This window comes from Phyllobates terribilis, unplaced genomic scaffold (assembly GCF_046119375.1).
Source record: "Phyllobates terribilis strain yellow unplaced genomic scaffold, ASM4611937v1 Scaffold_296__1_contigs__length_2355070, whole genome shotgun sequence".
Classification (NCBI taxonomy): Eukaryota; Metazoa; Chordata; class Amphibia; order Anura; family Dendrobatidae; genus Phyllobates; species Phyllobates terribilis.
In genome coordinates, this window is record NW_027363056.1 from 2230793 (window position 1) to 2244970 (window position 14178).

The following is a 14178-nucleotide window of genomic DNA, read 5'->3' on the forward strand; positions in this document are numbered from 1 at the left end:
AGGGGATTTCAGGTCCTCTGGCCCAGAAACCCGAAGGCACGGTCACACGCGTGGGACCAGCACCGCCGTCGTGGAACGGAAGCTACCAAAAGGCCCCGAGTCACCGGCCATACGGGTGAGCACCACACGGTACACTCAGGGACGTGGGCTACTTTTACCCGCCTCTAGCAAGGTAGCCAGAAGAGTACAATTAGTTGGGGAGGCCTACAACTCCGCCTGGCCAGGGGAGATCCCATCTGCTCACGGACTGACCAGGCCCCGACCACTAGCCAGTACTCCGGGAGGGTCTACCTTTGTCACCAGTAAAGACCCTGAACTACACCGCACCGTCTCTGAGTGGTTCCTGCTACCTGCATGCTCTCCTGCTACCCCCATCATTCACGTCGGCTGCCCTGAGGCCATACCCCTCCCGTTGGGGGTTATACCATCTACGCTGCACAATCGTACCACCGGCCTCAGCGGTCTGCCCTGCAGCGGCGGCCTCATAGCCGCATTCAACGGGTGGCGTAGTCGAACATTCTAACATCTACTGCTAATACTGCCGCTCAGTTTGACTCCCTGGGCACGGAACGGGTCCCCGCCACGAGACTACTACCCCTATCGGATCCGGCTCCGGGTAGGCTCCCGCGTGCGCAACGCTGCGCGACTCAGGCCCAGGGGCGCGTCAGAGTCACTTGGCCTTGTTTTGATGTGGAAGATATGGCTTTTTCACCACAATTCTGCTATGAAGACCACTTCTGGCCAGTCTTCTCTGAACATTAGATGAGTGAAGCTGAGTCCCACTGGTTGCTGCCAGTCCTGAGCTAATGGCACTGCTGGACATCTTCCACTTTTGAAGGAAAGTAACCATAATGTGTCATACATCTGCTGCACTAAGTTTCCTTGGCCGACCACTGCATCTACTGACCTCGACGTTGCACATTTTCTTGTGCTTCTTCACAAGTGCTTGAATGACACATCTTGAACCCTCAATCTGCTTTGAAATTTGTGCCTTAGAGTCCTTGCTGATGTAGTATAACTCCCTTGTGTATTCTTGCTCAGTCTTGCCATGGTGTATGACCAGACACCTGACTGTATTATTACAAATCCCAGACTTTGCGCAGGTGTACCTAGAAGAATTGATGCTGTTTTAGGCTATGTGCCCACGATGCAGAAATGAAGCAGAAAATTTCTGCAGCATTTCTGCATCTCCCTGGCAGAAAAAACGCATGCAGATTGTGCATGCGTTTTTCCTGCAGAATACATGCGGATCCACATGCGGATTCACATGCGTTTCCGCATGCAGATTGACAAGCGCTTTCCAGGCGATAGTGTGGCACCCCAGGGGTCTGGTTTCCACAGTAATGTAATGTTATGTCTGAGAGCAGGTGGGAGGTCCTTTGGTCAGGGATCCTGTGCATGCCACACCTCCTGCCCAGTCTTGGGAGGGGAAGAACTTCCCCTATATAAACCTGGGGCTGAGGCAGGGTTAGTGAGTAGAAGAAGAACAGAAGTAGAGACAGAGAAGCAGCATAGGAAGAAACAACAGGAGCTCTGTGGAGCAGTGTTACAAAGAGTCAGGGGCTGGCAGCTGCAGAGCTCGCCCTGACTAAGAAGTATCACCGGACCCGGAGTCCGAGGCTGTGGGGACTAATCTCTACCCAGCAGCAGAAACCGACCGGCCGGGGATTGCAGATCCTCTGGCCCAGAAACCTGAAGGCACGGTCACAAGAGTGGGACCAGCACCGCCATCGTGGAGCGGAAGCCATTAGAAGGCCCCGAGTCACCGGCCATACGGGTGAGCACCACACGGTACACTCAGGGACGTGGGCTACTTATACCCGCCTCTAGCAAGGTAGCCAGAAGAGTATCGTTAGTTTGGGAGGCCTACAACTCCACCTGGCCAGGGGAGATCCCATCTGCTCAAGGACTGACCAGGCCCCAATCGCTAGCCAGTACTCCGGGAGGGTCTATCTTTGTTACCAGTAAAGACCCTAAACTACACCGTACCGTCTCCGAGTGGTTCCTGCTACCCCCATCATCCACGTCGGCTGCCCTGAGGCCATACCCCTCCCGTTGGGGGTTATACTACCACGCTGCACAATCCTACCACCGGCCTCAGCGGTCTGCCCTGCAGCAGCAGCTCTAAAGCTGCATTCAACGGGTGGCGTAGTCATCTAACATCTACTGCCATAGACTGCCACTGAGTTTGACACCCTGGGCACGGACCGGGTCACCGCCACAAGGACTACTACCCCTATCCGGATCCGGCTCCGGGTATCCACTGAACACGGCCCAGGGGGCGCGTCAACTTTGGCGTAGTCGGCAGGATCTCGTGCCCGTAACCACCGGGTACTGCGTGCCTGAAAAAGAGACTTTCAAACTCACCTGTGGTGAAGATTCCCGCCATCCGGCGCCATTTTCAGCCTTCTTCCCGCCATCCGTGAAGATTCCCGCCATCCGGCGCCATCTTCAGCCTTCTTCCCGCCATCTGTGGAGTTTTCCCGCCGTTGGACGCCATCTTGAGGACGCCGCGCGGGAAGAAGAGGGGCGTGGACTCCGAAAAGCCCGCGAGAACTGAAGCCCCGCCTCACGTCCGGACGTTGCGTAAGGTCCTGGAAGGAGCCCAGCAGACGCCGACGTCACAGGAGCGCGACGGAAGGTCCAAAACCCAGACGATCCACTGCGGAGCCGCGGCCTACGGAAGAGGATCATCGCAAGGTAGGCCACGGTCCACTAGGGGGGAGAAGGATGTCGGATACGGAGGAGAGCTTCACTGCCTCAACCCCCGCCAGCGCCACCGCTGCTGCAGTTATGCCCTTCACCATGCCCTATATCCCGGGAGCAGCTTGGCTACCCCAGTACTCAGGGGAGTCACATACCCTGCATGACTTTAGAGAAAAGCTGGATAGCCTCTTCCAGGTGTACCCCCTCACAGAAGAGCAAAAAGTGAGCATCCTGGTGGCCCAACTAACCGGGGCAGCCCAAAGGGAGGTAAAGTCCTGGCCACCTGGGAGGAGGACTGTCGCAGGGATACTAACCCGGCTGAGGGACACCTTTGATACCCGCACCTCAGCCGAGATTAAGCTTAGATTCTATGGGTGCAAGCAGCGAGCACATGAGAGTATAAGGGACTATGCACTAAACCTACAAGAGGCCCTGAGGGCCATTAAGCAGACCGACCCTGACAGCGTGGGAAACGAGGACAGGCTGTTGACCGAACAATTTATAGAGGGACTATATTGCAATGTCCACCGAACCCAGTTGCGGGCCATAGCCTTACAGGATCCTCATCTGGACTTTGCACAGTTCAAGGACAGAGCCATCCGGGTGCTCCGAGAACCGGCACCGGGTGGCGTTGTGACCCACAGGCGCCCTACTACCACTTACCACCAGGAGGCGGCGCCCTTGTCGGCAGGGCCTGTGGGAGCTGATGCGCAGGCTTTGGACAATGACCCGGCTCCAGACCTACACCATCAGGTCCAAGAGCTAGTTAAGAGCGTTGCTGCGCTAACCCGAACTGTGCAGTCTTTACAGGTTTCCACCCCAGGGAAGATCCAGCTGGCATCCGGACCGGAGGACATCCCGTGGCGTCGACCAAGGAGGACCCCACCGGCCAGAGGAAGACCCAGTGACCGATACAGCGAGGACGGACGACCCATCTGCCGCCGCTGCAATCAACCCGGACATATGGCAAGGTACTGTCCTTTAAACTGGCACAACCTGGGGTAGAGGGCCAACCCCCAGGAAAAAGATCACCAGGCCCATCGAACTGGCGCGACAGATATGTGGGAGGACGTCCAGTCTTGCCTGTGGTACTGGATGGCATTCCCATGAGTGCCCTACTGGACACCGGGTCACAGGTCACCACCATCCCGTACGTGCTCTTTAAGCAGTACTGGAATGACTCGGATATTACCCGCTACCCTGACGACGACTTGAGTATCATCGCCAGCAATGGCCAGCCCGTGCCACAGATCGGATTTAAAGAGGTGACCATCAAAATCGGTAGAGTCGAACTGGCAGCACAGGGACTGATCATTGTAGATATTGACAAGCATGAGAGTCACCCAAAGATAACGCTAGGAACTAATGTAATTGAAAATTGTCTTGCAGAGGTGATTTTCCTTTTACAACAGGTTGCCAAGAACGCCAGCTCCGGCGAGCAGCGAGTGCTCCAGAAAGAGATCCGGGCACTGATGCGACGGCAACAGGTGGAACTCTCCGGCGGTGAGATTGGTAGCGTAAGAATGTGTGACCCTTTCCCTATTGCCATGCCCCCAAAAAGTGAAATGATAATTTGGTGCCGGGCAGCTATTGGTCCGAGAGGTAGAGATTACCAGGCAATGGTAGAACCAGTTTACTCAGACAGTAGGCCCACCATTTTGACAGCACGGGGGGTGGTCAATGTACGCCATGGGAGGGTGCCCGTTCGCATAATAAATATCGGGAAGAGGGAAGTGTACCTACCCCGGTATGCCACGCTAGCCAAATTATATACCATCAACCAAAACTCTATACAGTCTGTGGAACCCTTGCCTCCATCTCACCCGGAGGAAGGTAACGGCTCTAAGAAAGTAAAGGAGGATTGGTGTCAGCAACTACACTTGGGAACTGACTCCACTCCCTCCCACCAGAAACAGGGAGTCTACCGGGTGGTTCAAGAGTATGAGAGAGTGTTTAGTAAACACCCGTTAGACTTTGGGCGAGTCAAGGGGGTAGAACACCACATTCCCACGGGAGATCATCCTCCCATAAAAGAGAGGTATCGACCCGTACCCCCTGCACATTACCAACACGCCAAGGGGATGCTTAGAGACATGAAGGAGGCTGGGGTAATCCGGGATAGCTGTAGCCCCTGGGCAGCCCCACTAGTTTTAGTCAAAAAGAAAGACAACACTATGAGAATGTGTGTAGATTACCGGAAAATTAACCGTATCACACACAAAGATGCGTACCCTTTACCAAGGATAGAGGAGTCTTTGGCTGCTTTAAGATCTGCTAACTTCTTCTCTACCTTGGATCTCACTAGCGGGTACTGACAGGTTCCTGTAGCAGAGGCGGACCGGGAGAAGACCGCATTCACCACCCCGATGGGACTTAGCGAGTTCACCTGCATGCCGTTCGGACTCTGCAACGCACCAGGAACCTTCCAACGATTAATGGAGTGCTGTCTGGGCCACAGAAACTTTGAGACGGTCCTGTTGTACCTGGACGATGTCATCGTATATTCCAAGACTTATGAGGACCACCTGAAACACCTGGCGGAGGTGTTCGAAGCTCTGGCGAGTTACGGCCTAAAGGTGAAACCCTCCAAGTGTCACCTCCTGAAACCAAAGGTGCAGTACCTGGGACACGTGGTGAGCGCTGACGGAGTGGCTCCCGACCCTGATAAGATCACCGCAATTAAGGAATGGCCAAGCCCCTCCAGCGTAAAAGAAGTGCGGCAGTTCCTCGGGTTGGTAGGCTACTACCGAAGGTTTATTCCCGGTTTCACCAAAAAGGCAGCACCTATGCAGGACCTTCTGATAGGCCAGTCCCGGAAGGCTAAGAACCAGAAGCCGCCCTTCAAATGGGAGGAGCTGGAAGAAGAGTCCTTCCGCCAGCTGAAGATGGCCCTCACGGGGGATGAAATCCTGGCGTACCCGGATTATAGCCAGCCCTTTATCCTCTACACCGACGCCAGTAACATCGGGCTAGGAGCCGTACTGTCCCAGGTCCAGCAGGGGAAAGAACGAGTAATCGCCTACGCCAGCCGAAAACTGCGACCCACCGAAAGGAACCCCGAGAATTACAGCTCATTTAAGCTAGAGTTCCTGGCCGTAGTATGGGCAGTCACCGAGCGCTTTAAGCATTACCTCGCTTCTTCCCGGTTCACCGTGTACACGGATAACAACCCGTTGACACACCTGGACACGGCAAGACTCGGTGCCCTGGAGCAGAGGTGGATGGCCCGTCTGTCCAACTACGAGTTCACAATCAAGTACCGGGCAGGACGCTCCAATACCAACGCGGACTCCCTGTCCAGGATGCCCAACCTGCCGGACGAAGGAGAAGATCCGGAGGGACTGGAAGAAGTTGAACTCCCTGCGTTCCACCGTCATGGGACTATCCAGTATTCCCACCGGGTAAGGAGTAAGCAGGCTGCTACGTTGAACCCCTTACCTCACTACAACTGGGCGGAAACGCAAGACAGCGACCCTGCCGTCCGACTGGTGAAGGAGATGCTGACTCGGCCGGAGGCTCGCCTTGAACCGGACGCTCCGGAGGAAGCTAAACAACTGTGGGCAGAGAAGAGTCGACTGTTCCTTTACAAGGGGAAGTTGTGCCGCAGAATGGTTAACTCCCGGACGCATGAACTACTCTGGCAAGTAGTGGTGCCACGAAGAGACGCAGCCATGGTGATGGAGGCATACCACGATGGGGCTGGACACTTCGGGTGGAAGAAGCTGGAGTTCCTGCTGCGCGGGCGGTTCCACTGGGTAGGCATGAGGGGAACCATCGAGAAGTGGTGCAGAGACTGTGGCCCGTGCAACCTGAGAAGGAAGGACCGTGCCAGCCAGAAGACTCCCCTGCAGTCCATCGTCACCCGGCAACCGTTGGAACTGGTAGCCTTGGATCATGTAAAACTGACCCCAAGCAGAAGTGGCTACGTCTACGCGTTAACCATCGTGGATCATTACTCCCGGTTCTTGATTGTCGTCCCCGTCAAGGACTTAACGGCTCAAACAGCAGCTAGAGCCTTCCAGCAGCACTTCTGCCGTCCACACGGGTACCCGGACCAAGTGCTGACGGACCAGGGACCTGCCTTTGAAGCGGAGGTCTTCCAGGAATTCTGCAATCTGTATGGCTGCCGGAAGATAAGGACGACACCCTACCATCCGCAAACTAATGGACTTTGTGAGAAAATGAACCAGGTGGTAATGGATCTTCTAAAAACGTTGCCCCTGGAAGAACGCAGTCTGTGGCCTGAGAAGTTGCCCGATCTGGTGGACCTATACAACCACATCCCGGTAGGTTCCACCAACTGTACCCCGGCTTACCTAATGAGGGCGAGACCTGGTAAGTTACCTGTTGACCTGGAAATGGGAGTCCTGACACCCGAGGACACTTCACCAGAAGCAGACTGGGACACAGAGAGGCAGCAGCAGTACCGGAGAGTACAGGAGAGCGTGGAGCGAAGTCTCTGTCAGGCTAGGGAAAGACAAGAGAAAACTTACAACCAGTATGCTCCCGCTGTTCCCCTGGTACCCGGAGAGCAGGTCTTGAAGAGGAAGAGACGGCTCCACAAGTTGGACGACCAGTGGGAGAAGGACCCGTATACCGTACTGCCCTCAAGCCACGAGAACCCGAAGGTCTGTACCATCAGTAAAGACGGAGGGGAAACCACAGCCATTGTATCCCGGGACTACCTGAAGAAGTGTCCCGAACAACTGAGGAACCCTGAAGAGGAACAAGAAGACCATCGACCCGTAGAGGAAAGGAAAGATATGGTTAGTACTGTGCTCGGGGACTTCCCTCGGTCTTGGACTCAAGTCAATGGTGCAGTTGTGGTACCCGTACTCACCTTCCTCCAACCAGCATCCCAAGCACCTACGGAGCAACAGGAAGAGCTGGAAGAACAGCCGGTCCAGGAGGCAGAAGACTCTACACAAGCAGACCCGGAAAATCAACCCTCTGCTTATAGTGAGCCTGCCACACCCCTAGTGAGCCAAAGGGCCCATAGACAGCTGCCCAGTTTACCCTTGACAGCTCCTACACCCTGTAGTTCAGGGCCAGACAGTCAGCTCCGTAGGTCCACTAGGGCCACTAGAGGCCAGTTACCCGCACGTTGGAGGATCTAAATGTTTAAGCTATTTTATAATGTTTACCTGTCTATAGTTGCTTGTGTGTAATTTTGTGTTTCTAGTTGTTTTTAGGAGTCTGTGGTGGATTTACCGGGAATCCTTTGTATATAGTTTGAGCGTAACCCAGGACGGACTAAAGACTGTTAAGGACTCGGGGCAGGACAGGCCCCTACCTGGTTACGTCTCCCTGTTTTGGTGAAATGGACACCTTTGCTTTTCTTCAAAGACTGCACCCGGTTGCGGACATGCCGTGACCACCTTTATGTGTTTCTTTATTGTTATTGTTATATATTGTTATGTTTTTCTAAAATATGTTTAGTCCCGGAGTACTAAATTTTACTAGGGGGGAATGTGGCACCCCAGGGGTCTGGTTTCCACAGTAATGTAATGTTATGTCTGAGAGCAGGTGGGAGGTCCTTTGGTCAGGGATCCTGTGCATGCCACACCTCCTGCCCAGTCTTGGGAGGGGAAGAACTTCCCCTATATAAACCTGGGGCTGAGGCAGGGTTAGTGAGTAGAAGAAGAACAGAAGTAGAGACAGAGAAGCAGCATAGGAAGAAACAACAGGAGCTCTGTGGAGCAGTGTTACAAAGAGTCAGGGGCTGGCAGCTGCAGAGCTCGCCCTGACTAAGAAGTATCACCGGACCCGGAGTCCGAGGCTGTGGGGACTAATCTCTACCCAGCAGCAGAAACCGACCGGCCGGGGATTGCAGATCCTCTGGCCCAGAAACCTGAAGGCACGGTCACAAGAGTGGGACCAGCACCGCCATCGTGGAGCGGAAGCCATTAGAAGGCCCCGAGTCACCGGCCATACGGGTGAGCACCACACGGTACACTCAGGGACGTGGGCTACTTATACCCGCCTCTAGCAAGGTAGCCAGAAGAGTATCGTTAGTTTGGGAGGCCTACAACTCCACCTGGCCAGGGGAGATCCCATCTGCTCAAGGACTGACCAGGCCCCAATCGCTAGCCAGTACTCCGGGAGGGTCTATCTTTGTTACCAGTAAAGACCCTAAACTACACCGTACCGTCTCCGAGTGGTTCCTGCTACCCCCATCATCCACGTCGGCTGCCCTGAGGCCATACCCCTCCCGTTGGGGGTTATACTACCATGCTGCACAATCCTACCACCGGCCTCAGCGGTCTGCCCTGCAGCGGCAGCTCCATAGCTGCAAATCAACGGGTGGCGTAGTGATCTAACATCTACTGCCATAGACTGCCACTGAGTTTGACACCCTGGGCACGGACCGGGTCACCGCCACAAGGACTACTACCCCTATCCGGATCCGGCTCCAGGTATCCACTGAACACGGCCCAGGGGGCGCGTCAATAGCATCACTTGGAAAGTGCTTGACAACTAGGTCACACTGTATAAATCCATGCAAACAGCATGGATTTATACAGTGTGAACCATAAAAATGAAAACAAATAAAGCTATACTCACCCCCGAGGCCCCGGCGTGGCTGCAGCGCTCGTTCCTCTCTGCTTCCTGGATGCCGGCATATCGCGAGACAGAGCGGTGAAGGGCCTGCGGTCACATGACTGTGACGTCGCCGCAGGTCCTCAAGCGATGCCGGCATTCAGAGAGAAGCCTTTGGAAAGGTGAGTATAAACTTTATTTATTTTATTCTTTTTTTACAGGTACAATGGTACCCAGGTCTGGAGGAGAGTCTCCTCTCCTCCAGAACTGGGTACCATCCGCACATAGAGACGCATAGAAGCCGCTTGTACAAATGTACAGTCGCGGTTTCTATGCGTCTCAATGCAAGTCAATGGCGGGAGTTCCGCTGCGCTTCCGCAAAATTAAATGACATACTGCGGATTTTTGTACGCAGCATAAACGCTGCGGAAAAATCCGCAGCATGTGCATAGAACATGCGGAATCCCCTTGGGGACCATGGGGGGCCGATAACCTAGCGTTTAACAAGCGTTTACGCTGCGGAAATTCTGCAGCATAAACGCTTGAAAAATGCTACGTGGGCACCCAGCCTTAAAGTGAAAAGTTGGTCACACCAAATATTGATTGGATCTAGATTTTTTGTTTGTTCATTCACTTGTATTTTGTTAATTGATTAAATAAATCATTAACATTTCTATTTTTGAAGCGTTCTTACTTTACAGCATTTTTTCTACACCTTTCTAAAGATTCTTTTTATGTGATTGTGTCTTTTATTTGCTCATTAATAATCTGATATATCTTTTGGTATTTTGTTTATAGTTGTTTTTTTGCTGTTGGGGTAAATTGTAGGATATTGATTTCAGAGGGGTTTCCTGACCCTTTGATTGTAGGAATGAGTGGTATATATGTGCTAATAAATTAGGACAAAACGTAGGAAATTTAGGAAAAAACTGAACATCTCAGCAGTAATAACATGCTGATTGTGATGTCATGAAGATGACTTGAATTTCCACCAATCAGAGATCAGCATGTTTCAGGTCACCCAGATAGAACAGTCCATGAAACATGAGTCACGGCCACTGTGAGGTCATAATGCTGATTAGAATTTCCACCAGTCAGAAAACAGAACCGCCCAGAAGAACCACCCAGGAGGTATGAGTCATCGCCACTGTGAGGTCATAATGCTGACGAATCACAGAGCAGCCACACCCAGATTTTCCACCAATCAGAGAGCAGCCACACCCAGATTTTCCACCAATCAGAGATCAGCAGTGGGTATAAATAGCCGCTGCCGCCTGCCCGGCTTAGCTTTGCACTGGTTGGGTCTCTCTTTTTTTCTCTCTCTTGGTATCTCCCGGTATCTCTCCCTCCCCTCTCTCTTCTCTCTCTCTTCTCTCTCTCTCTCTTCTCTCTCTCTCTTCTCTCTCTCTCTTCTCTCTCTCTTCTCTCTCTCTTCTCTCTCTCTTCTCTCTCTCTCTCTCTTTCTCTCTCTCTCTCTCTCTCTCTCCGGCCCTCTTAAGGGCTACCCCAAATGTGTAAAAGATAGAACCAATATTTGTGTTGTTTGTCCGTTTTATGAGCCTTTTATTAACCCCTTCCCACTCTTTGCCATATATATATATATTATATACATAGTATGTGCAGGTGGGCCTTAAAGGGAATTTCCAGGACAAACATATTGATGGCCTATACCCTGGTTAGCTCATTAATATCAGATTTGTGGGGGTCCGGCACGTGGCTCCTCCACTACTCAGTTGTTTGAAACTCTGGCCGAGGTCAGATGTAAACATTGTTGAGGAGCTGAACATCACAGCTCTGGTCACTGTGTAGTGGCCGCTCCCTGGTGCTGCAGATCAGCTCCTATTACATGAATATTAGCTGATCTGCAGGACCCGCAGTACAGTGAATGGAGCAGTGATGTTCAATCTTCACACTATTTACATCTGAGCGCTGCAATCAGCTGATGGGTAGAGCCAGTGCCGCGTGTCGGAGCCCACCGATCGGACATTGATAACCCATCCCCAGGATAAATCATCATTATTATACTACTGGAAACTCCATTAATGGATTGTCTGGGATTAATAACATGAGCCCCTTCTTTAAGAAAAAACAGTCCCTAACTGGTCACAGGATAAATGTGGGATTTCAGGTCACCCATTTACTGCAATGCAGCTGGCAATGCCACCCAGCGGATCTAAGCAAGTCCCGGGGCCTCAACAATATACAGCCAGTGCCCGAGTATAGGATGGAAGATTAAAAAAAATCTTCAAAAATGTATTTTGTATGAGGCATACATCAAAAATACAGGCAATGCTTTTCCTGACAACACTGAGTTTTATAATGTGGAAAAAAACGTTTAAAAAAACACTGTGTGAACATAACCCTAACTGCATTGTGACTGTGTATATACATATATAAGCTGCCCCTCCCCCACCATGTGAGCATTCTCAGCGCGTACTGACCAATGCTGTCCACCAGGTGGCATCAGCAGGAAATTACAGCGATGAGACAAGCACTGCATGACAGCCCCGCCCCAATCTGCCCTATACCAGACACGCCCCCTACCAACGCCCCGCCTCCACTGCCATGACAACCGAATTATTTAATGGCAGAAAGAGAGACCTTATATGAGCAGAGAAGTAGCGGCCGGAGCGCGGGGTCCGCACAGGTGAGCGCCCCCATAACACAGTGTATGTACTGCACGTCAGCTCTATGGCAGACTGTCACCTGTGCTGGATCCAGTACGTGTTACACTTATATCTGTACAGAGACACAGAGGACGCAGCGGGGCCCTGTCGCCAGATATATATATATATGTGTGTGTGTGTATATACAGTATATATGTGTATGTATATGCTGTATTACTGTATATATGTGTGTGTGTGTGTGTGTGTATATACAGTATATATGTGTATGTATATGCTGTATTACTGTATATATGCGTGTATATATGTACTAGCTATTGAACCCGTTCTACGCCCGGGTGGCGAGCATTTTTATTGGTATATGGTCTCCCATCCTGGTATTTGTGCTGCCCCCATCCTATTGTGGTATGCATGGCACCCCTCACCCCCTAATCCTGGTATGCATGGTCCCCTTACCCCCTAATCCTGGTATGCATGGTCCCCTCACCCCCTAATCCTGGTATGCATGGTCCCCTCACCCCCTAATCCTGGTATGCATGGTCCCCTCACCCCCGAATCCTGGTATGCATGGCACCCCTCATTCCCCAATCCTGGTATACATGGCACACCTCATTCCCCAATCCTGGTATGCATGGTCACCTCACCCCCCAATCCTGGTATACATGGCATCCCTCATTCCCCAATCCTGGTATGCATGGCTCCCCTCACCCCCCAATCATGGTATGTATGGTCCCCTCACCCCCCAATCCTGGTATGCATGGCACCCCTCACCCCCCAATCCTGGTGTGCATGGTCCCCTCACCCCCGAATCCTGGTATGCATGGCACCCCTCATTCCCCAATCCTGGTATACATGGCACACCTCATTCCCCAATCCTGGTATGCATGGTCACCTCACCTCCCAATCCTGGTATACATGGCACCCCTCACCCCCCAATCCTTGTATGCATGGCACCCCTCTCCCCCAATTCTGGTATACTTGGCACCCCTCATTTCCCAATCCTGGTATGCATGGCACCCCTCACCCCCAATCCTGGAATGCATGGTCCCCTCATTCCCCAATCCTGGTATGCATGGCACCACTCATCCCCAATCCTGGTATGCATGTTCCCCTCCCCCAATTCTGGTATACATGGCACCCCTCACCCCCAATCCTGGTATGCATGGTCCCCTCACCCCCCAATTCTGGTATACATGGTACCCCTCACCCCCAATCCTGGTATGCATGGCACCCCTCATCCCCAATCCTGTTATGCATGGTACCCCCTCATCCCTATCCTGGTATCTATGGTACCACCTCACATCCCCAATCCTGGTATGCATGGTACCCCTCATCCCCATTCCTGGTATGCATGGCACCCCTCATCCCTATCCTGATATGCATGGCACCCCTCACCCCCAATCCCGGTATGCATGGCACCCCTCATCCCCAATCCTGTTATGCATGGTCCCCTCACCCCCAATTCTGGTATGCATGGCACCCCTCACCCCCCAATCCTGGTATGGATAGTCCCCTCACCCGCCAATCCTGGTATGTATGGTCCTCTCACCCCCCAATCCTGGTATGTATGGCACCCCTCACCCCCCAATCCTGGTATGTATGGCACCCCTCATCCCTATCATGCTGCACACACATACAAGAAAAGAAACACTTATACTCACCTTTCTTCCCTGTGCTCCAGTGCTGTTTCCCGTTCTGCTGGAGGCCGGGGGAGGAGTGCGGCGCCGAAGTACGCGTGTGCTCATACCACGCTGTCCGGCTCCATTTTGCTGAAGACACATTGCAAATGTATCTTCAGTAAAATGGCACCAGATAGCGCTATGCGCATGCGCCAATTTCAACGCTTCCCTCTTCCCCCGGACTCTGGACCGAACAGAGGCGCCGCGGTAGCGCTCATCCCGGTCAGGTAAGTATGTAAGTATGGCGCCAGAGATCGCGGTATGTGTTCAGTGTATACGCATACCGTGATCTCCAGCACCATACACTCCTCTTACCTGTAACGGCTCCATGCGTTCTTCAGTCTGGAGCCAGACTGTGCAGGCGTGTCGCACTAGCGCAGACTATAAAGGCTTCAGACAGAGGGACGCTTGTAGCGTTATATTATAGATACTCTATATGTATGTATATATATATATGTATACTGTATATGTGTATATGCATACTGTATGCATATATATATGTATACTGTATATGGCTGTATATATGTATACTGTATATGTGTGTATATATGTATACTGTATATGTGTGTATATATGTATACTGTATGTGTGTGTATATATATGTATACTGTATATGTGTATATATGTAT